This window comes from Triticum aestivum, chromosome 7A (genome assembly GCF_018294505.1).
Source record: "Triticum aestivum cultivar Chinese Spring chromosome 7A, IWGSC CS RefSeq v2.1, whole genome shotgun sequence".
Classification (NCBI taxonomy): domain Eukaryota; kingdom Viridiplantae; phylum Streptophyta; class Magnoliopsida; order Poales; family Poaceae; genus Triticum; species Triticum aestivum.
Window position 1 is genome coordinate 620,798,252 of NC_057812.1, and position 27,772 is coordinate 620,826,023.

The window sequence follows — 27,772 nt, forward strand, 5'->3', positions numbered from 1 at the left end:
TGACGAGGACCAGTTTGGTTTATCAAATCTAGTTGTATTGCTGACAATTTGTTGTATAACTCTAACTTGGTGCAAGCTTTTAGGTTGAGTGAAAAACAAACTATGGTTTCATCCTATAAAGAGGAAACAAACAAACTATGGTTTTGAAACATGATTTCAACAAAGCCTTTCATACTAGCTATTTCATGCATCAAATATGGTCATTAACTATGAAAGATAATTCCGTGCAGAAAATAGCATGTGAAATTGATTTGAGATAAATGTTTTCAACAACTACACCTTGTATGATAACCAAGATATATAGCACAACCATCCTATCATGCGCACCATCCCCATGCTTCATGAGTCCTTCAACACTTTTCGATCATGCAAGAATTGTGGGCTAATGCAATGCAAGATTTTTTTATGTATGATCACTGGGTGAGTCTGTTCTCTCAATACATTAGAGTTTAGAGTGATTGAAGGTTCACCATCTCGTACACCAGACTTTAGCCAAATCTGTTAACAAAAAGGAAGAAACAAAGGTCAACATAAGAGTCTGGTAGACTTAGGGAATGAACTTTGGCTCCATATCCTTAGATGGAAGGCATATGTGGCTTTATTGTAGACTGCAAAACGGCATGCTACTTCGTTAGCTGCATAACATAAAATAGTTAAAGATAAAGATAACTCTGGTTAGTTATCTTTACTGATGGGGAACGTAGTAATTTCAAAAAAATTCCTACGCACACGCAAGATCATGGTGATGCATAGCAACGAGAGGGGGAGAGTGTGATCTACGTACCCTTGTAGATCGACAACGGAAGCGTTAACTTGGTTGATGTAGTCGTACGTCTTCACGGCCCGACCGATCAAGCACCGAAACTACGGCACCTCCGAGTTCTAGCACACGTTCAGCTCGATGACGATCCCCGGACTCCGATCCAGCAAAGTGTCGGGGAAGAGTTCCGTCAGCACGACGGCATGGTGACGATCTTGATGTACTACTGTCGTAGGGCTTCGCCTAAGCACCGCTACAATATTATCAAGGACTATGGTGGAAGGGGGAACCGCACACGGCTAAGAATATGATCACGTGGATCAACTTGTGTCTCTAGGGGGTGCCCCTGCCTCCGTATATAAAGGTTCAAAGGAGGGGGGCCGGCCGGCCATCATAGGGCGTGCCAGATGGAGTCCTACTCCTTCCGGGAGTAGGACTCCCCCCCTTTCCTAGTTGGAATAGGATTCGCGGAGGGGGGAAAGGAGGAGAGAGAGGAGGAAGGGGGGCAGGCCCCCTCTCCTTGTCCTATTCGGACCAAGGGGGGGAGGGGCGCGCGGCCCATCTCTGGCCACCTCTCCTCTCTTCCACTAAGGCCCACTAAGGCCCATATACCTCCCGGGGGGGTTCCGGTGAACACTTCCGATATCCAAACATAGGCTTCCAATATATCAATCTTTATGTCTCGACCATTTCGAGACTCCTCGTCATGTCCGTGATCACATCCGGGACTCCGAACAACCTTCGGTACATCAAAATGCATAAACTCATAATATAACTGTCATCGTAACCTTAAGCATGCGGACCCTACGGGTTCGAGAACAATGTAGACATGACCGAGACATGTCTCCAGTCAATAACCAATAGCGGGACCTGGATGCCCATATTGGTTCCTACATATTCTACGAAGATCTTTTATCGGTCAGACCGCATAACAAAATACGTTGTTCCCTTTGTCATCGGTATGTTACTTGCCCGAGATTCGATCGTCGGTATCCCATACCTAGTTCAATCTCGTTATCGGCAAGTCTCTTTACTCGTTCCATAATACATCATCCCGCAACTAACTTATTAGTTGCAATGCTTGCAAGGCTTCAGTGATGTGCATTACCGAGAGGGCCCAGAGATACCTCTCCGACAATCGGAGTGACAAATCCTAATCTCGAAATACGCCAACCCAACATGTACCTTTGGAGACACCTGTAGAGCTCCTTTATAATCACCCAGTTACGTTGCGACGTTTGGTAGCACACAAAGTGTTCCTCCGGCAAACGGGAGTTGCATAATCTCATAGTCATAGGAACATGTATAAGTCATGAAGAAAGCAATAGCAACATACTAAACGATCGGGTGCTCAGCTAATGGAATGGGTCATGTCAATCAGATCATTCAACTAATGATGTGATCCCGTTAATCAAATAACAACTCTTTGTCCATGGTTAGGAAACATAACCATCTTTGATTAACGAGCTAGTCAAGTAGAGGCATACTAGTGACACTTTGTTTGTCTATGTATTCACACATGTATTATGTTTCCGGTTAATACAATTCTAGCATGAATAATAAACTTTTATCATGATATAAGAAAATAAATAATAACTTTCTTATTGCCTCTAGGGCATATTTCCTTCAGTCTCCCACTTGCACTAGAGTCAATAATCTAGATTACACAGTAATGATTCTCACACCCATGGAGCCTTGGTGCTGATCATGTTTTGCTCATGGAAGAGGCTTAGTCAACGGGTCTGCAACATTCAGATCCATATGTATCTTTCAAATCTCTATGTCTCCCTCCTGGACTAGATCCCGGATGGAATTGAAGCGTCTCTTGATGTGCTTGGTTCTCTTGTGAAATCTGGATTCCTTCGTCAAGGCAATTGCACCAGTATTGTCACAAAAGATTTTCATTGGTCCCGATGCATTAGGTATTACACCTAGATCGGATATGAACTCCTTCATCCAGACTCCTTCATTCGCTGCTTCCGAAGCAGCTAGTATTCCGCTTCACACGTAGATCCCGCCACGACGCTCTGTTTAGAACTGCACCAACTGACAACTCCACCGTTTAATGTAAACACGTATCCGGTTTGCGATTTATAATCGTCCGGATCAGTGTCAAAGCTTGCATCAACGTAACCGTTTACGATGAGCTCTTTGTCACCTCCATATACGAGAAACATATCCTTAGTCCTTTTCAGGTACTTCAGGATGTTCTTGACCACTGTCCAGTGATCCACTCCTGGATTACTTTGGTACCTCCCTGCTAGACTTATAGCAAGGCACATATCAGGTCTGGTACACAACATTGCATACATGATAGAGCCTATGGCTGAAGCATAGGGAACATCTTTCATTTTCTCTCTATCTTCTGAAGTGGTCGGGCATTGAGTCTTACTCAACTTCACACCTTGTAACACAGGCAAGAACCCTTTCTTTGCTTGATCCATTTTGAACTTCTTCAAAACTTTGTCAAGGTATGTGCTTTCTGAAAGTCCAATTAAGCGTCTTGATCTATCTCTATAGATCTTAATGCCTAATATGTAAGCAGCTTCACCGAGGTCTTTCATTGAAAAACTCTTATTCAAGTATCCCTTTATGCTATCCAGAAATTCTATATCATTTCCAATTAGTAATATGTCATCCACATATAATATCAGAAATGCTACAGAGCTCCCACTCACTTTCTTGTAAATACAGGCTTCTCCAAAAGTCTGTATAAAACCAAATGCTTTGATCACACTATCAAAGCGTTTATTCCAATTCCGAGAGGCTTGCACCAGTCCATAAATGGATCGCTGGAGCTTGCACACTTTGTTAGCTCCCTTTGGATCGACAAAACCTTCAGGTTGCATCATATACAACTCTTCTTCCAAAAATCCATTCAGGAATGCAGTTTTGACATCCATCTGCCAAATTTCATAATCATAAAATGCGGCGATTGCTAACATGATTCGGACAGACTTAAGCATCACTACGAGTGAGAAGGTCTCATCGTAGTCAATCCCTTGAACTTGCCGAAAACCTTTTGCGACAAGTCGAGCTTTATAGACAGTAATATTACCATCAACATCAGTCTTCTTCTTGAAGATCCATTTATTCTCAATTGCTTGCCGATCATCGGGCAAGTCAACCAAAGTCCATACTTTGTTCTCATACATGGATCCCATCTCAGATTTCATGGCTTCAAGCCATTTTGCGGAATCTGGGCTCACCATCGCTTCTTCATAGTTCGTAGGTTCATCATGATCTAGTATCATGACTTCCAGAACAGGATTACCGTACCACTCTGGCGCGGATCTCACTCTGGTTGATCTACAAGGTTCAGTAGTATCTTGTTCTGAAGTTTCATGATCATCATCATTAGCTTCCTCACTAACTGGTGTAGGTGTCACAGAAACAGTTTTCTGTGATGCACTACTTTCCAATGAGGGAGCAGGTACAGTTACCTCGTCAAGTTCTACTTTCCTCCCACTCACTTCTTTCGAGAGAAACTCCTTCTCCAGAAAGTTTCCAAACTTAGCAACAAAAATCTTGCCTTCAGATCTGTGATAGAAGGTGTATCTAATAGTCTCCTTTGGATATCCTATGAAGACACATTTCTCCGATTTGGGTTCGAGCTTATCAGGTTGAAGCTTTTTCACATAAGCATCGCAGCCCCAAACTTTCAGAAACGACAACTTTGGTTTCTTGCCAAACCATAGTTCATAAGGCATCGTCTCAATGGATTTTGATGGTGCCCTATTTAACGTGAATGCGGCCGTCTCCAAAGCATAACCCCAAAACGATAGCGGTAAATCAGTAAGAGACATCATAGATCGCACCATATCTAGTAAAGTACGATTACGACGTTCGGACACACCATTACGCTGTGGTGTTCTGGGTGGCGTGAGTTGCGAAACTATTCCGCATTGTTTCAAATGTACACCAAACTCGTAACTCAAATATTCTCCTCCATGATCAGATTGTAGAAACTTTATTTTCTTGTTACGATGATTTTCAACTTCACTCTGAAATTCTTTGAACTTTTCAAATGTTTCAGACTTATGTTTCATTAAGTAGATATACCCATATCTGCTTAAGTCATCTGTGAAGGTGAGAAAATAACGATATCCGCCACGAGCCTCAATATTCATCGGACCACATACATTAGTATGTATGATTTCCAACAAATCTGTTGCTCTCTTCATCGTGCCGGAGAACGGCGTTTTAGTCATCTTGCCCATGAGGCACGGTTCGCAAGTACCAAGTGATTCATAATCAAGTGGTTCCAAAAGTCCATCAGTATGGAGTTTCTTCATGCGCTTTACACCGATATGACCTAAACGGCAGTGCCACAAATAAGTTGCACTATCATTATCAACTCTGCATCGTTTGGCTTCAACATTATGAATATGTGTGTCACTACTATCGAGATTCAATAAGAATAGACCATTCTTCAAGGGTGCATGACCATAAAAGATATTACTCATATAAATAGAACAACCATTATTCTCTGATTTAAATGAATAACCGTCTCGCATCAAACAAGATCCAGATATAATGTTCATGCTCAACGCTGGCACCAAATAACAATTATTTAGGTCTAATATTAATCCCGAAGGTAGATGTAGAGGTAGCGCGCCGACTGCGATCACATCGACTTTGGAACTGTTTCCCACGCGCATCGTCACCTCGTCCTTAGCTAATCTTCGGTTAATCCGTAGTCCCTGTTTCGAGTTGCAAATATTAGCAACAGAACCAATATCAAATACCCAGGTGCTACTGCGAGCATTAGTAAGGTACACATCAATAACATGTATATCACATATACCTTTGTTCACCTTGCCATCCTTCTTATCCGCCAAATACTTGGGGCAGTTCCGCTTCCAGTGACCAGTCTGCTTGCAGTAGAAGCACTCAGTTTCAGGCTTCGGTCCAGACTTGGGTTTCTTCTCTCAAGCAGAACTTGCTTGCTGTTCTTCTTTTAGTTCCCCTTCTTCTTCCCTTTGCCCTTTTTCTTGAAACTAGTGGTCTTGTTGACCATCAACACTTGATGCTCCTTTTTGATTTCTACCTCCGCAGCTTTCAGCATTGCGAAGAGCTCGGGAATAGTCTTATTCATCCCTTGCATATTATAGTTCATCACGAAGCTCTTGTAGCTTAGTGGCAGTGATTGGAGAATTCTGTCAATGACGCAATCATCTGGAAGATTAACTCCCATTTGAATCAAGTGATTATTATACCCAGACATTTTGAGTATATGCTCACTGACAGAACTGTTCTCCTCCATTTTGCAGCTATAGAACTTATTGGAGACTTCATATCTCTCAATCCGGGCATTTGCTTGAAATATTAACTTCAACTCCTGGAACATCTCATATGCTCCATGATGTTCAAAATGTCGTTGAAGTCCCCGTTCTAAGCCGTAAAGCATGGCACACTGAACTATCGAGTAGTCATCAGCTTTGCTCTGCCAGACGTTCACAACATCTGGTGTTGCTCCAGCAGCAGGCCTGGCACCCAGCAGTGCTTCCAGGACGTAATTCTTCTATACAGCAATGAGGATAATCCTCAAGTTACGGACCCAGTCCGTGTAATTGCTACCATCATCTTTCAACTTTGCTTTCTCAAGGAACGCATTAAAATTCAACGGAACAACAGCACGGGCCATCTATCTACAATCAAACATACATAAGCAAGATACTATCAGGTACTAAGTTCATGATAAATTTAGGTTCAATTAATCATATTACTTAAAGAACTCCCACTTAGATAGACATCCCTCTAATCCTCTAAGTGATTACGTGATCCAAGTCAACTAAACCATGTCCGATCATCACGTGAGATGGAGTAGTTTCATTGGTGAACATCACTATGTTGATCATATCTACTATATGATTCACGCTCGACCTTTCAGTCTCCGTGTTCCGAGGCCATATCTGTATATGCTTGGCTCGTCAAGTATAACCTGAGTATTCCGCGTGTGCAACTGTTTTGCACCCGTTGTATTTGAACGTAGAGCCTATCACACCCGATCATCACGTGGTGTCTCAGCACGAAGAACTTTCACAACGGTGCATACTCTGGGAGAACACTTCTTGATAATTAGTGAGAGATCGTCTTATAATGCTACCGTCAATCAAAGCAAGATAAGATGCATAAAAGATAAACATCACATGCAATCAATATAAGTGATATGATATGGCCATCATCATCTTGTGCTTGTGATCTCCATCTCCGAAGCACCGTCATGATCACCATCGTCACCGGCGTGACACCTTGATCTCCATCGTAGCATCGTTGTCGTCTCGCCAATCTTATGCTTCCACGACTATCACTACCGCTTAGTGATAAAGTAAAGCATTACAGCGCGATTGCATTGCATACAATAAAGCGACAACCATATGGCTCCTGCCAGTTGCCGATAACTCGGTTACAAAACATGATCATCTCATACAATAAAATTTAGCATCATGTCTTGACCATATCACATCACAACATGCCCTGCAAAAACAAGTTAGACGTCCTCTACTTTGTTGTTGCAAGTTTTACGTGGCTGCTACGGGCTTAAGCAAGAACCAATCTTACCTACGCATCAAAACCACAACAATAGTTTGTCAAGTTGGTGTTGTTTTAACCTTCGCAAGGACCGGGCGTAGCCACACTCGGTTCAACTAAAGTTGGAGAAACTGTCACCCGCAAGCCACCTATGTGCAAAGCACGTCGGGAGAACCGGTCTCGCGTAAGCGTACGCATAATGTCGGTCCGGGCCGCTTCGTCCAACAATACCGCCGAACCAAAGTATGACATGCTGGTAAGCAGTATGACTTATATAGCCCACAACTCACTTGTGTTCTACTCGTGCAAATAACATCAACATATAAAACCTAGGCTCTGATACCACTGATGGGGAACGTAGTAATTTCAAAAAAATTCCTATGCACACGCAAGATCATGGTGATGCATAGCAATGAGAGGGGGAGAGTGTGATCTACGTACCCTTGTAGATCGACCACGGAAGCGTTAACTTGGTTGATGTAGTCGTACGTCTTCATGGCCCGACCGATCAAGCACCGAAAGTACGGCACCTCCGAGTTCTAGCACACGTTTAGCTCGATGACGATCCCTGGACTCCGATCCAGCAAAGTGTCGGGGAAGAGTTCCGTCAGCACGACGGCGTGGTGATGATCTTGATGTACTACTGTCGCAGGGCTTCGCCTAAGCACCGCTACAATATTATCGAGGACTATGGTGGAAGGGGGCACCGCACACGGCTAAGAATATGATCACGTGGATCAACTTGTGTCTCTAGGGGGTGCCCCTGCCTCCGTATATAAAGGTTCAAAGGAGGGGGGCCGGCCAGCCATCATAGGGAGCGCCAGGAGGAGTCCTACTCCTTCCGGGAGTAGGACTCCCCCCCTTTCCTAGTTGGAATAGGATTCGCGGAGGGGGGAAAGGAGGAGAGAGAGGAGGAAGGGGGGCCGGCCCCCTCTCCTTGTCCTATTCGGACCAAGGGGGGAGGGGCGCGCGACCCATCTCTGGCCACCTCTCCTCTCTTCCACTAAGGCCCACTAAGGCCCATATACCTCTCGGGAGGGTTCCGGTAACCTCCCGGTAATCCGGTAAAATCCCGATTTCACCCGGAACACTTCCGATATCCAAACATAGGCTTCCAATATATCAATCTTTATGTCTCGACCATTTCGAGACTCCTCGTCATGTCCGTGATCACATCCGGGACTCCTAACAACCTTCGGTACATCAAAATTCATAAACTCATAATATAACTATCATCGTAACCTTAAGTGTGCGGACCCTACGGGTTTGAGAACAATGTGGACATGACCGAGACACGTCTCCGGTCAATAACCAATAGCGGGACCTGGATGCCCATATTGGCTCCTACATATTCTACGAAGATCTTTTATCGGTCAGACCGCATAACAACATACGTTGTTCCCTTTGTCATCGGTATGTTACTTGCCCGAGATTCGATCGTCGGTATCCCGTACCTAGTTCAATCTCGTTACCGGCAAGTCTCTTTACTCGTTCCGTAATACATCATCCCGCAACTAACTTATTAGTTGCAATGCTTGCAAGGCTTCAGTGATGTGCATTACCGAGAGGGCCCAGAGATACCTCTCCGACAATCGGAGTGACAAATCCTAATCTTGAAATACGCCAACCCAACATGTACCTTTGGAGACACCTGTAGAGCTCCTTTATAATCACCCAGTTACGTTGTGACGTTTGGTAGCACACAAAGTGTTCCTCCGGCAAACGGGAGTTGCATAATCTCATAGTCATAGGAACATGTATAAGTCATGAAGAAAGCAATAGCAACATACTAAGTGATCGGGTGCTAAGCTAATGGAATGGGTCATGTCAATCAGATCATTCAACTAATGATGTGATCCCGTTAATCAAATAACAACTCTTTGTCCATGGTTAGGAAACATAACCATCTTTGATTAACGAGCTAGTCAAGTAGAGGCACACTAGTGACACTCTGTTTGTCTATGTATTCACACATGTATTATGTTTCCGGTTAATACAATTCTAGAATGAATAATAAACTTTTATCATGATATAAGGAAATAAATAATAACTTTATTATTGCCTCTAGGGCATATTTCCTTCATTTACAAAGATAACTCTGGTTAGTTATTGGGGGGGGGGAATGCGTAGAAATTCTTATAAAGGATTGCTCTCATGAGGTATGTTGATGTCAAATGTCAAAGGATAGTGCAGTCATTGGCGCAGAATCTTTCTAGATCTGAAAGCTTCTATGTACAATATTTTTTTTGGGTTCGTAGATTCATATTCGCTAGTTTAATTACATCATGTGTATTGGTTGAGTAATAGTTCTTTAAATGTCACTATACCATGCTCTTTCTTTGGATGTTTCTCTTTTGTTTGTGTTGTTTGTTCAGAAATATGCAAAGCTCCCTGCCCAACCATCAATATTCTACTACAGGCTAAAATTGTACCATGCTTATCAGTGATAGAAAAAAAAGATAGACTATCACCAATCGACCACTATCTTAAAAAACTTACATTTCACTCGTTAGATCTATCATCTATGCCAAAAATATAGGATTATTGTGACGCCCTCGATTCAATCGTACACTAATCATACACACAAATGTGTATGATCAAGATCAATGACTCACAGAAAGATATCACAACACAACTCTAGACACAAATTAAAATAATACAAACTTTATATTACAAGCCAGGGGCCTCGGAGGCTCGAATACAAATGCTCGAAGACACAAGAGTCATCGGAAGCAAAAATATCTGAGTACAGACATAAGTTAAACAAGTTTGCCTTAAGAAGGCTAGCACAAACTGGGATACAGATCAAAAGAGGCGCAGGCCTCCTGCCTAGGATCCTCCTAAACTACTCCTGGTCGTCGCCACCGGCCTACACGTAGTAGTAGGCACCTCCCGAGTAGTAGCAGTCGTCATCGACAGTGGCGTCTGACTCCTGGACTCCAACATCCGGTCGCAACAATCAAAAAATAGAAAGGGGGGAAAAGGGAGAGCAAAGCAACCGTGAGTACTCATCCAAAGTACTCGCAAGAAAGGAGCTACACTACATATGCATTAGTATCAATGAAAGAGGGTAGTATATGTGGACTGAACTATAGAATGCCGGAATAAGGTGGGATAGCTAGTACTGTCGAAGACTACGCTTCTGGACGCCTCCATCTTGCAGCATGTAGAAGAGAGTAGATGGTAAGTTCACCAAGTAACATCACATAGCATAACCCTACCCGGTGATCCTCCCCTCGTCGCCCTGTGAGAGAGCGATCACCTATTGTATCTGGCACTTGGAAGGGTGTGTTTTATTAAGTATCCGGTTCTAGTTGTCATAACATCAAGGTACAACTCCGGGTCGTCCTTTTACCGAGGGACATGGCTATTTGAATAGATAAACTTCCCTGCAGGGGTGCACCACATTTCCCAACACGCTTGATCCCCTTTGGTCGAACACACTTTCCTGGGTCATGGCCGGCCTTGAAAGATCAACAAGTCGCAGCCCCACCTAGGCACAACAGAGAGGTCAGCACGCCGGTCTAAGTCCTATGGCGCAGGGGTTTGGGCCCATCGCCCATTGCACACCTGCATGCTGCGTGGGCGGCTGGAAACAGACCTAGCCTCCCTAATACAAGAGCAGGCGTTCCAGTCCAATCCGGCGCGCGCCGCTCAGTCGCTGATGTCACGAAGGCTTCGGCTAATACCACGACGTCGAGTGCCCATAACTGTTCCCGCGTAGTTGGTTAGTGCTTATAGGCCAGTGGCCAGACTCAGATCAAATACCAAGATCTCGTTAAGCGTGTTATTTTGAAGTAACCGCGGACGCCGACCAGGGCCAGGCCCACCTCTCTCCTAGGTGGTCTCAACCTGCCCTGTCACTCTGCCACAAAGTAACAGTCGGGGGCCGTCGGGAACCCAGGCCCACCACTACCTGGATGGAACCACCTGCCCCTTCAGCACTCACATCAGAATCACTTGCGGGTACTCTACGAGCCGAACCGACTTTAGTCACCACATGTATCATGTGTAATATGTATAGCATATACCCGTGATCACCTCCCGAGTGATCAGAACCCAATAGTATAGCATGGCAGACGGACAAGAATGTAGGGACACTGATGATAAACTAGCATCCTATACTAAGCATTTAGAAATGCAGGTAAGGTATCAACAACTGTAGCAACAATGACAGGCTATGCAACAGAATAGGATTAACGGAAAGCAGTAACATACTACTCTACTCTAATGCAAGCAGCAGAGAGAAGAATAGGTGATATCTGGTGATCAAGGGGGGCTTGCCTGATTGCTCTGGCAAGTAGGGGTCGTCAACAACATAGTCGATCGGGGCACCAGCAGCGGCGTCAGTCTCGTAGCCTACCGGAGAGAAGAGGGGGAAGAAACAATGAATACAATGCAAACAGATGCATATCGATGCATGACATGACAAGTAACGGTGCTAGGTGTGCCCTAACGCAGTAGGAGGTGATACCGGTGAAGGGGGAAAACAACCGAGAAAGTATCCCTGGTGTTTCGTCGTTTTCGGACAAATGAACCAGAGAGGGAAAGTTGCGTGTTCGCTATGCTAGAGATGTGTGGTGGATGAACGGGTTGCGTATTCGGATTCGTCTTGTCGTTCTGAGCAACTTTCATGTACAAAGTTTTTCCATCCGAGCTATGGTTTATTTTATATTAATTTTAAAAGATTTAAATCATTTTAAGGATTAATTTAATTATTTTAAATGAACATTATCTAGAATAGTGTTTGCTGACGTCATCATGACATCATCAAAATGTTGACTGGGTCAAACTGACGCGTGGGTCCCAGCTGTCATAGACTGATTAATCTAATTAGGGTTTAACTAATCTAATTATTGTTTAAATAAACTAACTAATTAATTAGTTCACTAAACAGAGTTAATTAACTTAATTAATTCACCAAATAATTAATTAATTTTATTATTATTATTTTATTATTATTATTATTTTTAACATCCTAAGGGCGTGGGCCCCATCGGTCAGTGACACAAGGGGGCAACGGGGCGGTTAGCGGGCGCCAGCCCGCCCGATAGGGCGCTCGCCCAGGCGAGCCGCGAAGCGGGGCGCAGCGGGGCTCCAGCGGCCACCGCAGCGAGCTGCAGCAGCCATGGGGAAGGGAAGCAGCGGCGAGCGCGTACGTCAACGTGGTCGTGGGGTGGCGCAGTGGACGGAGGCGGGCGCTGCAACGGCGTGCGCGCATGGCAGAGCAGCACAGCGCGCGCGGTGACCGTGGCCAACGGCCGGCGGTCGGCTGTGTGGGGCGATGACAACGGTGTCAGGAAGAGGGGAGGCAAGGGGAGAGGTCCCAGGGGACAGGGTGCTCACAGGGAGCCGTAGGGATGGCAGCGGGCTCGTGGTGGTGCGATTTCGGCCAAGTCATGGGCGAGGACGCCGGAAGAAGCTGAATTGCGGAGGCGGCTATCCTCGCGCACGGGCGCGCTCGCCGGGGCTACAGGGGGTAGCGCCGGACACGGCCGGGACGGTGAGGCGCCGCCGGGGGGAGAAGGTCTCCGACGCGACAGTTGCGGGGGAGGACGGAGGCGCGGCGGGGCGCGTGGTTCGGGCGCCTCCGAGCGGCGGCGGCGTCGAGCGCCCCGATCCAGTTCTGGATCGGGGGGAGAACGGCGTGGGGGTGAGTGGCTGTGAGTGGGGTGGATCGGGGGTTAGGGTTACAGGTGTGGGGGTTAAGTCGTGGGGGGTGTGTCGACCCGTTTGGGCGGCTGAGGCCAGTTGGGCCACTTGGCCCAGCGAGGGGGGTATTTTTTTTGTTTGTTCATTTTTCTTTTAATTTTATTTTCATTTTCTTTTATTTATTATTTATTTAATAGTTTATATGTCACAACCCTAGAATAATGCTTGTAATTAGTGGCATTGCATCCTTGCATCATGTCTAAATTCTGAAGGTTGAACTGAGGAAATTTGAAAGCCTCAAAAATTTAATTAAAAGAAGGGCAAATAACCTTGGAAAATGCATCCAATGTTTCCAAAATGTTCTTCAATGATGTTTTGATAATTTTGGAAAGGGTTTTGACCCAAACCAAAAATATGGAACATTTTTGAGGAATTATTTTGGACATTTGGATTTAACTCAATAAATATTTGAGTTGGATTTAATTCTTCTATAAAAGAATTAATAGTCCAATAATTCTGGAAACCTGTGAGTGGCTCTAAATATATCCTAACAGACCACATATGAATTTCCAAAAGTATATAAAATAGTTTGGTTTTGAAAACCAAATTAAAACAAACTGCAAAAATAGAAAACAGATATGAAAACTGAGAGTCTTACCTGGCGCTTACCTGTCCAGTTGGCCGGCCTGCTACTGTGCAGCCCAGCCCACCATCGCCTCCTCCCATGTCGTCTTCCTCCTCTACCAGGAGGACGAGCGCGTGCCCGACACACGCGCACGTGCCCCGGCCACCTCCTCCCTCCCAGCCTGCCTGGCCCACTCGTCGCGCCTAGACGATGCCAGCGCGATGTCTGGACGCCCTGGACTCCTCTCTCCCCCTCCCCGAATGCTCATCCCCTCCTCTGGCTCCCTCTCTCTCCCACCAAGCGGAGCTCGTCGCCGCCGCTCGCTGTCACCACGGCCACCGTCCACCACTCGCCTCGCTGAAGCATCCGGAGGAACCGCAACACCGTCCACGTCCCCTCCGCCGACTCACACCTCGCCGGAAGCCCTGCTCCATCGTCACTGCACCGTCTTCAACCTCTCGGTCGCCGAGATCGCCGGCGACCTCCCGTCGTCACCAGCCCCTCCCCGAGCCCAATGAGACCGCCGACGACCTCGCTGTGAGCTCCACTCCATTTCCCCTCCTTCGTTTCTCTCGTTCCCGTGTCGTACCACCCTCGCCCGCGAGCTTCGAGCTCCGGCCGCCACCATGGCCGACGAGTTCCATGCTCCTGCGCTCTCCCGCTCACCCCAGCACCACCAACATGCTCACCGCGTCCCCGGAAAGCGAACACGCCACGCTGTTTTCTCTAGCTCGCGCTGAAACCCCATACCCGCTCGAGCCCGAGCTCTGCCGCCGCCAAACCTCGTCGCCGACATCGTTTCCGGCCACCCCGCGGCCTCCCGTTAGGTCCTTTGGATGCGGACGAGCGAGAGGCCCTCCCTGGTGCCAGCAGCGCGACGAACTGCCGTCCCTAACGCGAGTCCGGCGAGCTCTCGCCGTCGGTTTGGTCATCGCCGACGTAGATCTGGTGATGATGATGTGGCTGCTTAATTAGGGTTTAATCACCTAGTTAATTGACCACATTGACACAGATAGTTGGGCCCCGCGTCCTTAATTAATCAAAAGTTTACTTCTTGTTTAGTTTTAGTTAAGCATAGTGGCCCCACGCGTCAGCATTGACCCCGCTGACGTGGTCGTTAACCGGTCCCACCTGTCTGTGACTCTAACCAGCCCTGAGTCATGGACCACTGGGCCCCACGTGTCAGGTTTGACCTGGAGCGACCCGTTGACCTGCTGACGTCAACCAGACGTCATGCTGACGCAGTAATCTATTTTCTGGATTTTAAATAAATCAGAAATGATTTATTTATTTCAGAAAATATCCAAAACTTCTAAAATTCATAGAAAATTATCTATAACTCCAAATGGAAAGATTTGTATATGAAGAATGATTAGAAAAATTCAATCTATCCATATGTTCCATTTTCATGCATGTTAGAACAACTTATGACTACTGTTTAGGGCAAATCCACTAAATGGCACTTGAATCTTCACATATGGAGTTGAATTTGAAACTTTGATTCAAACCAACTTCATTTAATCTGGTTTCTAGTTGCATTAGCTCAAACCATAGCATATTGCCATGTCATGATCATGCATCATATTGTTGCATTGCATTGATTGTGTTTCCTCTATGTTGCCGGTAGTTGTCCCTCCTCGGTAGACGTTGTTCCGACGATGAGATTGATGACACCGATGAAGAACTATACTATCTTCAGAAGTGCCAGGCATGCAAAACCCCCCTTGTTCATTTCGATACAATCCCACTCTCTCGCTCCTGCTCTCTTTTACTGCATTAGGACAACAACGATTTAACTGTTACATGCTGCGGTAGTTGAACCCCTTTCCTCTGCACTGTCATTGCCACAGTAAATATATGAAACCCACTAGCATGAGTAGAAGTTGTTTGAGCCCTGATGTGCCTACTCATTCATGCTTGTTTGTCATGCCTGCCATTTCTTAGAGTTGTGTCAGGTATTATTCATCGGGGATGAATTGGAAAGTTGTGAACATGTCCTACTGTGTGTGAGCTAAGTGTGTTGAACACGATTTGGTAAAGGTATCGATGAGAGGCCATGTAGGAGGACATGGTGGGTTGTTTCATTGGAACCATCCTTAAGTACCGAGATCTGTATGTGTGATTTAAGAACCAGCTACTACCATGCATTGGGCCCGAAACCAATGGACCCTCTCGACTTCTTAACCACCCTAGTCCTCTGTCCAGGAGTTGCAACTAGTTTCTGGTGTTTATAGGATATGTGTTGGTGGCCGTGCGTAGCGCTGACCCTAGGGGTGGGTTATGATGCGGTAGATACACCGTGGCCGGGCATGCCGGGCACCCGTTTGGTGTCTCGGAACCCTGTACACATTGTTCGGGGCCGTATGTGGAAACCTCGGCCAGACTCCCTGCGGATGGAACATGGATAGGCGATAAAACTGGACTAGAGACTTGAGTGTTTAGGTAGGCCGTGGCCGACACCCTCATTGGGCTTCCGCTTGAAGGTTGCCGAGTACATGTCGTGTAAACGGCGGTAAGTGGTGAGAGCGTGTATGAAGAAGTACACCCCTGCAGGGTTAACATCATCTATTCGAATAGCCGCGTCCGCGGTAAAGTACTACTTGGTTGCCTGTACAGTTCATAGATAACTTGAAGTGGATACTCTAAAATGCGCAAGATAGGCATGAGTGCTATGGATGGCGTTCTCGTAGGTAGACGGGAGCGGATCCATAGTGGTGTATTGATTGGTGAATATGTGGACTCGTGTGCGCCACCTCAAAAGAGTTGCTTGCAGTCGTAGTTCAGGTTAGCCACTGAGTCAAAGCTAGCTTGCTGCAGTTAAACTCCACTACCCCCTTTGTTGATACTGATGCATATGTAGTTAGTTCTAATGTAAGTCTTGATGGGTACATTTATACTCACGTTTGCCTATTTTATGTTTTTGCAGAGAGACATCAGTCTCACTAGTAGTTCCGTGTGGACTTCGACGTTTAGCTTGTTACCTCAGCTACGATCTTGTGCCCTCGGCAGGGTCTTGTAGATAGTCAGGCTTCTCAGCCTTCTTCATTTGTAGTTGTCTGTACTCAGACAAGTTAAGCTTCCGCATGTGCTTGTTGCTTGTATGCTCTGTATGTTGGGGTCATGAGACCCATGTTTGTAATGCTTGGATCATCGGAGCCTAATGAATAAATACTTGAGTCGTAGAGTTATGTTGTGATGCCATGTTGTATTTACACATATCGAGCATATTGTGTGTATGATTGAAATGCTTGTATGTGTGGGATCCGACAACATAGTTGTTTATCCTTGGTAGCCTCTCTTATGGGGAAATGTAGTCTTGTGCTTCCATGAGCCATAGTAGTCCGCTACAGCCCGGTTCACCGGAGTCCTGCTAGCCCAGCACTACTGCTCCGGAACACTTGACCGACCGACATGTGATTCACTTTGTTCCTGTGTCTGTCCCTTCGGGGAAATGTCACGCGGTGACATCCAGAGTCCTGCCTAGCCTGCTACAGCCCGGGTTCCCGGAGTCCTGTTAGCCCAGTTGCTACAGCCCAGATTCATACGCTGCTGACTGACATGCTCGATGTTGATTCATGTATGCCTGTCCCCATAAGTTAGTGCCACTTTGGGTTCACAACTATTCATGTCGGCCTGGGTTCTCTGTCATATGGATGCTAGCAACACTATCATATACGTGAGCCAAAAGGCGCAAACGGTCCCGGGCCATGGTAAGGCGACACCCGTGGGAATACCATGCGTGAGGCCGCAAAGTGATATGAGGTGTTACAGGCTAGATCGATGTGACTTAGAATTGGGGTCCTGACAGCTTTGGTATCAGAGCCTGACTGCCTGTAGGATTACCAAGCCAAACTGGTTGAAGTTGAGTCTAGAAATGCTTTAGTTATATATAGCAGAATTGATTGTGAAGGGAACGTAAGACTCTTTTTACTCCTTTACCTTATGCCTTCTGATCTGAGTCAACCTCTTCTTTTCTACGGGGATTAAGAACTAGGCCTTCTCATCTATCTATTAGGATGACGAGTTACTATGATAGAGACTTATAGGGTTGTTGGTTTCAAGCCTCACCTCAGTTCTTACTACTTCCGTATGTTGTTAGTTGATTTCGGAACCTTGATACTGTGATGTTGAGTGGTTATGCCACCATTTTGCAGGATGTCTCAAATCTCTTTGAGCATTTATATCCGTTATGCTGTCCGAGTCATCCCAGGTTTCTAAATAGTATGATGCATTTGCAAATCCCTTCTTTCCGTTCTCGATGTTCCTTTGGGCCAGTTTAACCACACTAATCGGTGAGTTGAGGTACTTTGTTGCCTCGACATATATGCCGGAGCTATTATTATGACCCTAGGTGTCTTAGAGGATCACCTGGTAATCTAGCCATGTTTTGTGTTCCCAATGTGATGAATCTGGCCACCATTCTCGAAAGCATCTCGTGATGTTATTATCTAGTAGGTATTCCATCTCTGGGTTCCTGAACCCAAGATTCGCTCTACTTACTTTCTATTGATAGTGTTGCTCGTTCCTTTAGGATATTAGCAACCTTTGCGATAGACCTCGATGTCCATGGTATTTCTTTCTTCCAAATACCATGAACTACTTATGGCAGAAGTTCCTCGTTGAACCGAAAGATCACAACCAGAGTGCTCTTGACGAGTTCTTGATTCTATGTTGTGACTCTGCCAGTTCTACCTGTCTGCATGGGTTATCCAGAAGAAATATGTTGAACTTGTTCGACATGCTAATCTATGCACCCACAACTCAGAAAATTGTATATTCCTATGAGTTGTCCCTCTTTAGTTGTTTTCTGACCTTTGTCTATCAATTGATAGTCAAGAGTATGTGTGCATTCGTTCATCAATACCTATTACTCTTGTGGTCCATCAAGCCATTCTATTCTGGAATGACCAGGAGAAACAAATTCCAGTACCTTGTCCACTTCGAGGGTTGGGTCAAAGTAATAGTATTCCGTGGATCAAAATGCCAATCTAGCTTTTGCTCTGCTCTACCATGAAGTATTACCCCCTTATGCCAGGATTGTCATGAGAATTGCAGTACCTCCTATGAATTCTTGACGTAGTGATACTTCTTGCCATCATTATTCATTCCTTGGTTCTCGTGTTATTGTAACTGCAATGTCGACAAGTGAATCGTGATGTGTGAAATTAATACTCCTAGCAACCTCGCTGCTTGGTAGTTAATGGACATTAATATCATTCTTAGCGTGTTGGTTATCGAATCACTATACTAGGATTGATTGTGCTACCTTGTCCTTATTTCTGGTGCACTCTTTGATCTTTGAGTTAGGATTGAATCCCTTGCTCTTATGATCATATCGTCTTGCCCTGAAAAGCAAGATTGTTCTCGAGCTTCGTAACATATCGGTGGTTCGTGATTTTCCGGATATCTTCTCGGAAGCATTACCAGGTTGTCACCTGGCCGCTATGTCGAGTTCGTGATGAAGTTGGTTTTTCCATAAACCACCCTTTCTCCAAGGATCTGTGTTGGATACCTTGAGCTAGTTGGTTAAGCTAAAACAACTTGGAGAGTTGGAAGATAAAAGCTTTGCCTTACCTTGTTCATTCCAAAGGGATATCCTTGTGTGTGTGTGTGTGTGTGTGTTGAAGAGAGATGATATCTTCGTTGATTGATCCTCGTGGTTAGTTGTCGGTGCTATTATCTTATCCAATCTTTGATTTGACTGTGGGCTATCGTCAAATCAAATCAGAACCAACGATATTCATAATGTTTTCTTACCCGTGGTTGATTCCTCGAGCATACACCATTACATCTTTTGGTCTGACAAATATTGTCACATTGTTCACATAATGATGGAAGTCCAGTGATATGGAAATTCCGATGAGTTGTTGTTGAGCCATCAGCAGCATCTTGTCTCCCCCATGATTCGTGTTAAACATTAAGCTAGTGTTGGAAACTTTGTAAACAATGCCTTCATGTTCCGTTCATGAAGCATATGTTTGGATGAAAGTAGCGACTTCCTCTAAGTTCACGTGCAATCGATGCAAGTTGCCGCCGTGAATTCGAGAAAGCTTGTTTTTGCTTCCTTTGGAATCATCCCAATTCATTCATGCATATGTGCGAAGTATCCTGTGGTTTGGAGACTTGCAACCTTCATTCCATATGTTCCCTAGCACCCCAAGCCACTGATTGACTTGTTCAAGGAAAAGAAGTCTAGCACGCGTAAAGACTCCGAAATCCTTGATGATGGATCCTAACCTGAACTCGATAGTGTTTTATTATAAGACTACTATGTGGTCATTCTTGTCTTGGACAACATGTTCACATGTATGTAGCGGAACCAACTCATATTTTGGAGCTTGCTATCGTAGTTCACTCCCCGAGAATCTCGCAACGTCATCTCGTCAATTTGTGTTGCAAACTTTCATTTTTCTTTCTAGACTTCATGAGCCGTAATGTCCTGACACCAACTAGATCTGAATCTCAGGCAGATATGATGGTTGGAACATTCCCGACATTTGCATTTTGTTCCCAGCTTGCACCGCCTTGTGCCAATCTCCCTTGTGTTGGAAATATGCCCTAGAGGCAATAATAAAAGGATTATTATTAAATTTCCTTGTTCATGATAATTGTCTTTTATTCATGCTATAATTGTGTTATCTGGAAATCGTAATACATGTGTGAATAAGTAGACACCAACATGTCCCTAGTAAGCCTCTAGTTGACTAGCTCGTTGATCAATAGATAGTCATGGTTTCCTGACTATGGACATTGGATGTCATTGATAACGAGATCACATCATTAGGAGAATGATGTGATGGACAAGACCCAATCCTAAACATAGCACAAGATCGTATAGTTCGTTTTCTAGAGTTTTTCCAATGTCCAGTATCTTTTCCTTAGACCATGAGATCGTGTAACTCCCAGATACCGTAGGAGTGCTTTGGGTGTACCAAACGTCACAACGTAACTGGGTGACTATAAAGGTATACTACGGGTATCTCCAAAAGTGTCTGTTGGGTTGACACGGATCAAGACTGGGATTTGTCACTCCGTATGATGGAGAGGTATCTCTAGGCCCACTCGGTAATGCATCATCATAATGAGCTCAAAGTGACCAAGTGTCTGGTCACAGGATCATGCATTACGGTGCGAGTAAAGTAACTTGCCGGTAACGAGATTGAACGAGGTATTGGGATACCGACGATCGAATCTCGGGCAAGTAACGTACCAATTGACAAAGGGAATTGTATACGGGGTTGCTTGAATCCCCGACATCGTGGTTCATCCGATGAGATCATCGAGGAGCATGTGGGAGCCAACATGGGTATCCAGATCCCGCTGTTGGTTATTGACCGGAGAGCCATCTCGGTCATGTCTACATGTCTCCCGAACCCGTAGGGTCTACACACTTAAGGTTCAGTGATGCTAGGGTTGTAGAGATATGAATATGCAGTAACCCGAAAGTTGTTCGGAGTCCCGGATGAGATCCCGGACATCACGAGGAGTTCCGGAATGGTCCGGAGGTGAAGAATTATATATAGGAAGTGCAGTTTCGGCCATCGGGAGAGTTTTGGGGGTCACCGGTATTGTACCGGGACCACCGGATGGGTCCCGGGGGTCCACCGGGTGGGACCACCCATCCCAGAGGGCCCCATGGGCTGAAGTGGGGAGGGGAACCAGCCCATAGTGGGCTGGTGCGCCCCCTTGGCCCACCCCCTGCGCCTAGGGTTGGAAACCCTGGGGTGGGGGGCGCCCCACTTGCCTTGGGGGCCACTCCACCCTTGGCAGCCGCCCCCCCTAGGAGATCCCATCTCCTAGGGCCGGCGCCCCCCCTTGGGGAGCCTATATAAAGGGGGGGAGGGAGGGGCAGCCGCACCCTTGAGTCTTGGCGCCTCCCTCTCCCCTGCTACACCTCTCCCTCTCGCAGTAGAACGGCGAAGCCCTGCTGCGGTGACCCCTGCATCCACCACCACGCCGTTGTGCTGTTGGATCTTCATCAACCTCTCCTTCCCCCTTGTTGGATCAAGAAGGAGGAGACGTCACGCTGACCGTACGTGTGTTGAACGCGGAGGTGCCGTCCGTTCGACGCTAGGATCTCCGGTGATTTGGATCACGTCGAGTAAGACTTCCTCATCCCCGTTCTTTGAACGCTTCCGCGCGTGATCTACAAAGGTATGTAGATGCAATCCGATCACTCGTTGCTAGGTGAACTCATAGATGGATCTTGGTGAAACCGTAGGAAATTTTTTGTTTTCTGCAACGTTCCCCAACAGTGGCATCATGAGCTAGGTCTATGCGTAGTTCTTTTTGCACGAGTAGAACACAATTTGTTGTGGGCGTAGATGTTGTCAACTTTCTTGCCGCTACTAGTCTTATTTTGCTTCAACGGTATTGTGAGATGAAGCGTCCTAGACCAACCTTACACGTACGCTTACGTGAGACCGGTTCCACCGACTGACATGCACTAGTTGCATAAGGTGGCTGGCGGGTGTCTGTCTCTCCCACTTTAGTTGGAGCGGATTTGATGAAAAGGGTCCTTATGAAGGGTAAATAGAAGTTGACAAATCACGTTGTGGCTTTAACGTAGGTAAGAAAACGTTCTTGCTAGAACCCTCTTGCAGCCACGTAAAACTTGCAACAACAATTAGAGGACGTTTAACTTGTTTTTGCAGCAAGTGTTTTGTGATGTGATATGGCCAAAGTTGTGATGAATGATGAATGATATATATGTGATGTATGAGATGTTCATGCTATTGTAATAGGAATCACGACTTGCATGTCGATGAGTATGACAACCGGCAGGAGCCATAGGAGTTGTCTTTATTTTTTGTATGACCTGTGTGTCATTGAGAAACACCGTGTAAATTACTTTACTTTATTGCTAAACGTGTTAGCCATAGTAGTAGGAGTAATAGTTGGCGAGCAACTTCATGGAGACATGATGATGGAGATCATGGTGTCAAGCCGGTGACAAGATGATCATGGAGCCCCAAGATGGAGATCAAAGGATCTATGTGGTATTGGCCATATCATGTCACTATTATTATTTGATTGCATGTGATGTTTATCATGTTTTTGCATCTTGTTTACTTAGAACAACGGTAGTAAATAAGATGATCCCTCATAATAATTTCAAGAAAGTGTTCCCCCTAACTGTGCACCGTTGCGACAGTTCGTTGTTTCGAAGCACCACGTGATGATCGGGTGTGATAGATTCCAACGTTCACATACAACGGGTGTAAGACAGATTTACACATGCAAACACTTAGGTTGACTTGACGAGCCTAGCATGTACAGACATGGCCTCGGAACACAGAAGACCGAAAGGTCGAGCATGAGTCGTAAAGAAGATACGATCAACATGAAGATGTTCACCGATGTTGACTAGTCCGTCTCACGTGATGATCGGACACGGCCTAGTTAACTCGGATCATGTTATACTTAGATGACTGGAGGGATGTATATCTAAGTGGGAGTTCATTGAATAATTTGATTAGATGAACTTAATTATCATGAACTTAGTCTAAAATCTTTACAACATGTATTGTAGATCAAATGGCCAACGTTGTCCTCAACTTCAACGCGTTCCTAGAGAAAACCAAGCTGAAAGACGATGGCAGCAACTATACGAACTGGGTCCGGAACCTGAGGATCATCCTCATAGCTGCCAAGAAAGACTATGTCCTATAAGCACCGCTAGGTGAAGCACCTGCTCTCCCTGCAGAACAATACGTTATGAATGCTTGACAGACACGTACCGATGATTACTCCCTCGTTCAGTGCGGCATGCTTTATAGCTTAGAGCCGGGGCTCCAAAAGCGTTTTGAGAGACACGGAGCATATGAGATGTTCGAAGAGCTGAAAAAGGGTTTTCAAGCTCATGCCCGAGTCGAGAGATATGAAGTCTCCGACAAGTTCTTCAGCTGTATGATGGAGGAAAACAGTTCTGTCAGTGAGCACATACTTAGTATGTCTGGGTTACATAACCTCTTGACTCAGCTGGGAGTTAATCTCCCAGATGACGCGGTCATTGACAGAATCCTTCAGTCGCTTCCACCGAGCTACAAGAGCTTTTTGATGAACTTCAATATGCAGGGGATGGAAAAGACCATTCCTGAAGTATTTGCAATGCTGAAATCAGCAGAGGTAGAAGTCAAAAAGGAACATCAAGTGTTGATGGTGAATAAAACCACTAAGTTCAAGAAAGGCAAGGGTAAGAAGAACTTCAAGAAAGACGGCAAGGGAGTTGCCGCGCCCGGCAAGCAAGCTGCCGGGAAGAAGCCAAAGAATGGACCCAAGCCCGAGACTGAGTGCTTTTATTGCAAGGAAAGTGGTCACTGGAAGCGGAACTGCCCCAAATACTTAGCGGACAAGAAGGCCGGCAAAACGAAAGGTATATGTGACATACATGTAATTGATGTGTACCTTACCAGTACTCGTAGTAGCTCCTGGGTATTTGATACCGGTGCAGTTGCTCACATTTGTAACTCAAAGCAGGAGCTGCGGAATAAGCGGAGACTGGCGAAGGACGAGGTGACGATGCGCGTCGGGAATGGTTCCAAGGTCGATGTGATCGCCGTCGGCACGCTACCTCTACATTTACCTACGGGATTAGTTTTGAACCTCAATAATTGTTATTTAGTGCCAAGTTTGAGCATGAACATTGTATCAGGATCTCGTTTAATACGAGATGGCTACTCATTTAAATCCGAGAATAATGGTTGTTCTATTTATATGAGAGATTTGTTTTATGGTCATGCTCCGATGGTGAATGGTTTATTCTTAATGAATCTCGAGCGTAATGCTACACATATTCATAGTGTGAGTACCAAAAGATGCAAGGTTGATAATGATAGTCCCACATACTTGTGGCACTGCCGCCTTGGTCACATAGGTGTCAAACGCATGAAGAAGCTCCATGCAGATGGACTTTTAGAGTCTCTTGATTACGAATCATTTGACACATGTGAACCATGCCTCATGGGTAAAATGACCAAGACTCCGTTCTCAGGAACAATGGAGTGAGCAACCAACTTATTGGGAATCATACATACTGATGTGTGCGGTCCAATGAGTGTTGAGGCTCGCGGTGGTTATTGTTATGTTCTCACCCTCACTGATGACTTGAGTAGATATGGGTATGTCTACTTAATGAAACACAAGTCTGAGACCTTTGAAAGGTTCAAGGAATTTCAGAGTGAGGTTGAGAATCAACGTGACAGGAAAATCAAGTTCCTACGATCAGATCGTGGAGGAGAATACTTGAGTCACGAATTTGGCACACACTTAAGAAAATGTGGAATAGTTTCACAACTCACGCCGCCTGGAACACCTCAGCGTAATGGTGTGTCCGAACGTCGTAATCGCACTCTATTAGATATGGTGCGATCTATGATGTCTTTTACCGATTTACCGCTATCATTTTGGGGCTATGCTCTAGAGACTGCCGCATTCACTTTAAATAGGGCTCCGTCGAAATACGTTGAGACGACACCGTATGAATTATGGTTTGGGAAGAAACCTAAGCTGTCGTTTCTAAAAGTTTGGGGATGCGATGCTTATGTCAAGAAACTTCAACCTGAAAAGCTCGAACCCAAGTCGGAAAAATGTGTCTTCATAGGATACCCTAAAGAAACTATTGGGTATACCTTCTACCTCAGATCCGAAGGCAAGATCTTTGTTGCCAAGAATGGATCCTTTCTAGAGAAAGAGTTTCTCTCGAAAGAAGTAAGTGGGAGGAAAGTAGAACTTGATGAAGTATTACCTCTTGAACCGGAAAGTGGTGCAACTCAAGAAAATGTTCCTGAGGTACCTGCACCGACTAGAGAGGAAGTTAATGATGATGATCATGAAACTTCAGATCAAGTTGCTACTGAACTTCGTAGGTCCACAAGGACACGTTCTGCACCAGAGTGGTACGGCAACCCTGTCTTGGAAATCATGTTGTTAGACAACGGTGAACCTTCGAACTATGAAGAAGCGATGGCGGGCCCAGATTCCAACAAATGGCTTGAAGCCATGCAATCCGAGATAGGATCCATGTATGAAAACAAAGTATGGACTTTGACAGACTTGCCCGATGATCGGCGAGCGATAGAAAACAAATGGATATTTAAGAAGAAGACGGACGTGGATGGTAATGTTACCATCTATAAAGCTCGACTTGTCGCTAAGGGTTATCGGCAAGTTCAAGGGGTTGACTACGATGAGACTTTCTCTCCCGTAGCGAAGCTGAAGTCCGTCCGAATTATGTTAGCAATTGCCGCATACTATGATTATGAGATATGGCAAATGGACGTCAAAACGGCATTCCTTAATGGTTTCCTTAAGGAAGAATTGTATATGATGCAGCCGGAAGGTTTTGTCGATCCTAAGAATGTTGACAAGGTGTGCAAGCTCCAACGTTCGATTTATGGGCTGGTGCAAGCATCTCGGAGTTGGAACATTCGCTTTGATGAGATGATCAAAGCGTTTGGGTTATGCAGACTTATGGAGAAGCCTGCGTTTACAAGAAAGTGAGTGGGAGCTCTGTAGCATTTCTCATATTATATGTAGATGACATACTTTTGATGGGAAATGATATAGAACTTTTGGACAGCATTAAGGCCTACTTGAATAAGAGTTTTTCAATGAAGGACCTTGGAGAAGCTGCTTATATATTATGCATCAAGATCTATAGAGATAGATCAAGACGCCTCATAGGTCTTTCACGAAGCACATACCTTGATAAGATATTGAAGAAGTTCAATATGGATCAGTCCAAGAAGGGGTTCTTGCCTGTGTTGCAAGGTGTGAAATTGAGCTCAGCTCAATGTCCGACCACGGCAGAAGATATAGAAGAGATGAGTGTCATCCCCTATGCCTCAGCCATCGGGTCTATTATGTATGCCATGCTGTGTACCAGACCTGATGTAAACCTTGCCGTAAGTTTGGTAGGTAGGTACCAAAGTAATCCCGGCAAGGAACACTAGACAGCGGTCAAGAATATCCTGAAGTACCTGAAAAGGACTAAGGAAATGTTTCTCGTTTATGGAGGTGACGAAGAGCTCATCGTAAAGGGTTACGTCGATGCTAGCTTCGACACAGATCTGGATGACTCTAAGTCACAAACCGGATACGTGTATATTTTGAATGGTGGGGCAGTAAGCTAGTGTAGTTGCAAGCAGAGCGTCGTGGCGGGATCTACATGTGAAGCAGAGTACATGGCAGCCTCGGAGGCAGCACATGAAGCAATCTGGGTGAAGGATGGTTGAAGTTTTAGAGTTTTCCTTTTTTCTCTCTCGTTGTCATGTTGGTTGAAGTTTCCGAAGCAAGATGTCGAGACAAAGATGGTGACGAATCAACGTTCTTACGAAGTGCAACCTGGATCGTGAAGATTGTGTTAGTCTACGTCCCCCCTTCTTCTTACCCTACGCTTGAATCTCGGGACGAGACTCTTGTTTAGTGGGGGTGAGTTGTCACAACCCTAGAATAATGCTTGTAATTAGTGGCATTGCATCCTTGCATCATGTCTAAATTCTGAAAGTTGAACTAAGGAAATTTGAAAGCCTCAAAATTTTAATTAAAAGAAGGGCAAATAACCCTGGAACATGCATCCAATGTTTCCAAAATGTTCTTCAATGATGTTTTGATAATTTTGGAAAGGGTTTTGATCCAAACCAAAAATATGGAACATTTTTGAGGAATTATTTTGGACATTTGGATTTAACTCAATAAATATTTGAGTTGGATTTAATTCTTCTATAAAAGAATTAAAAGTCCAATAATTCTGGAAACCTCTGAGTGGCTCTAAATATATCCTAACAGACCACACATGAATTTCCAGAAGTATATAAAATAGTTTGGTTTTCAAAACCAATTTAAAACAAACTGCAAAAATAGAAAACAGATATAAAAACTGAGAGTCTTACCTGGAGCTTACCTGTCCAGCTGGCCGGCCTGCTACTGTGCGGCCCAGCCCACCACCGCCTCCTCCCCTGTTGTCTTCCTCCTCTGCCAGGAGGACGAGCGCGTGCCCGGCGCATGCGCGCACGCGCCCCGGCCACCTCCTCCCTCCCAGCCTGTCTGGCTCCCCCTCGTCGCGCCTAGACGATGCCAGCGCGATGCCTGGACGCCCTGGACTCCTCTCTCTCCCCCCGAATGCTCATCCCCTCCTCTGGCTCCCTCTCTCTCCCACCAAGCGGAGCTCGTCACTGCCGCTCGCTGTCACCGCGGCCACC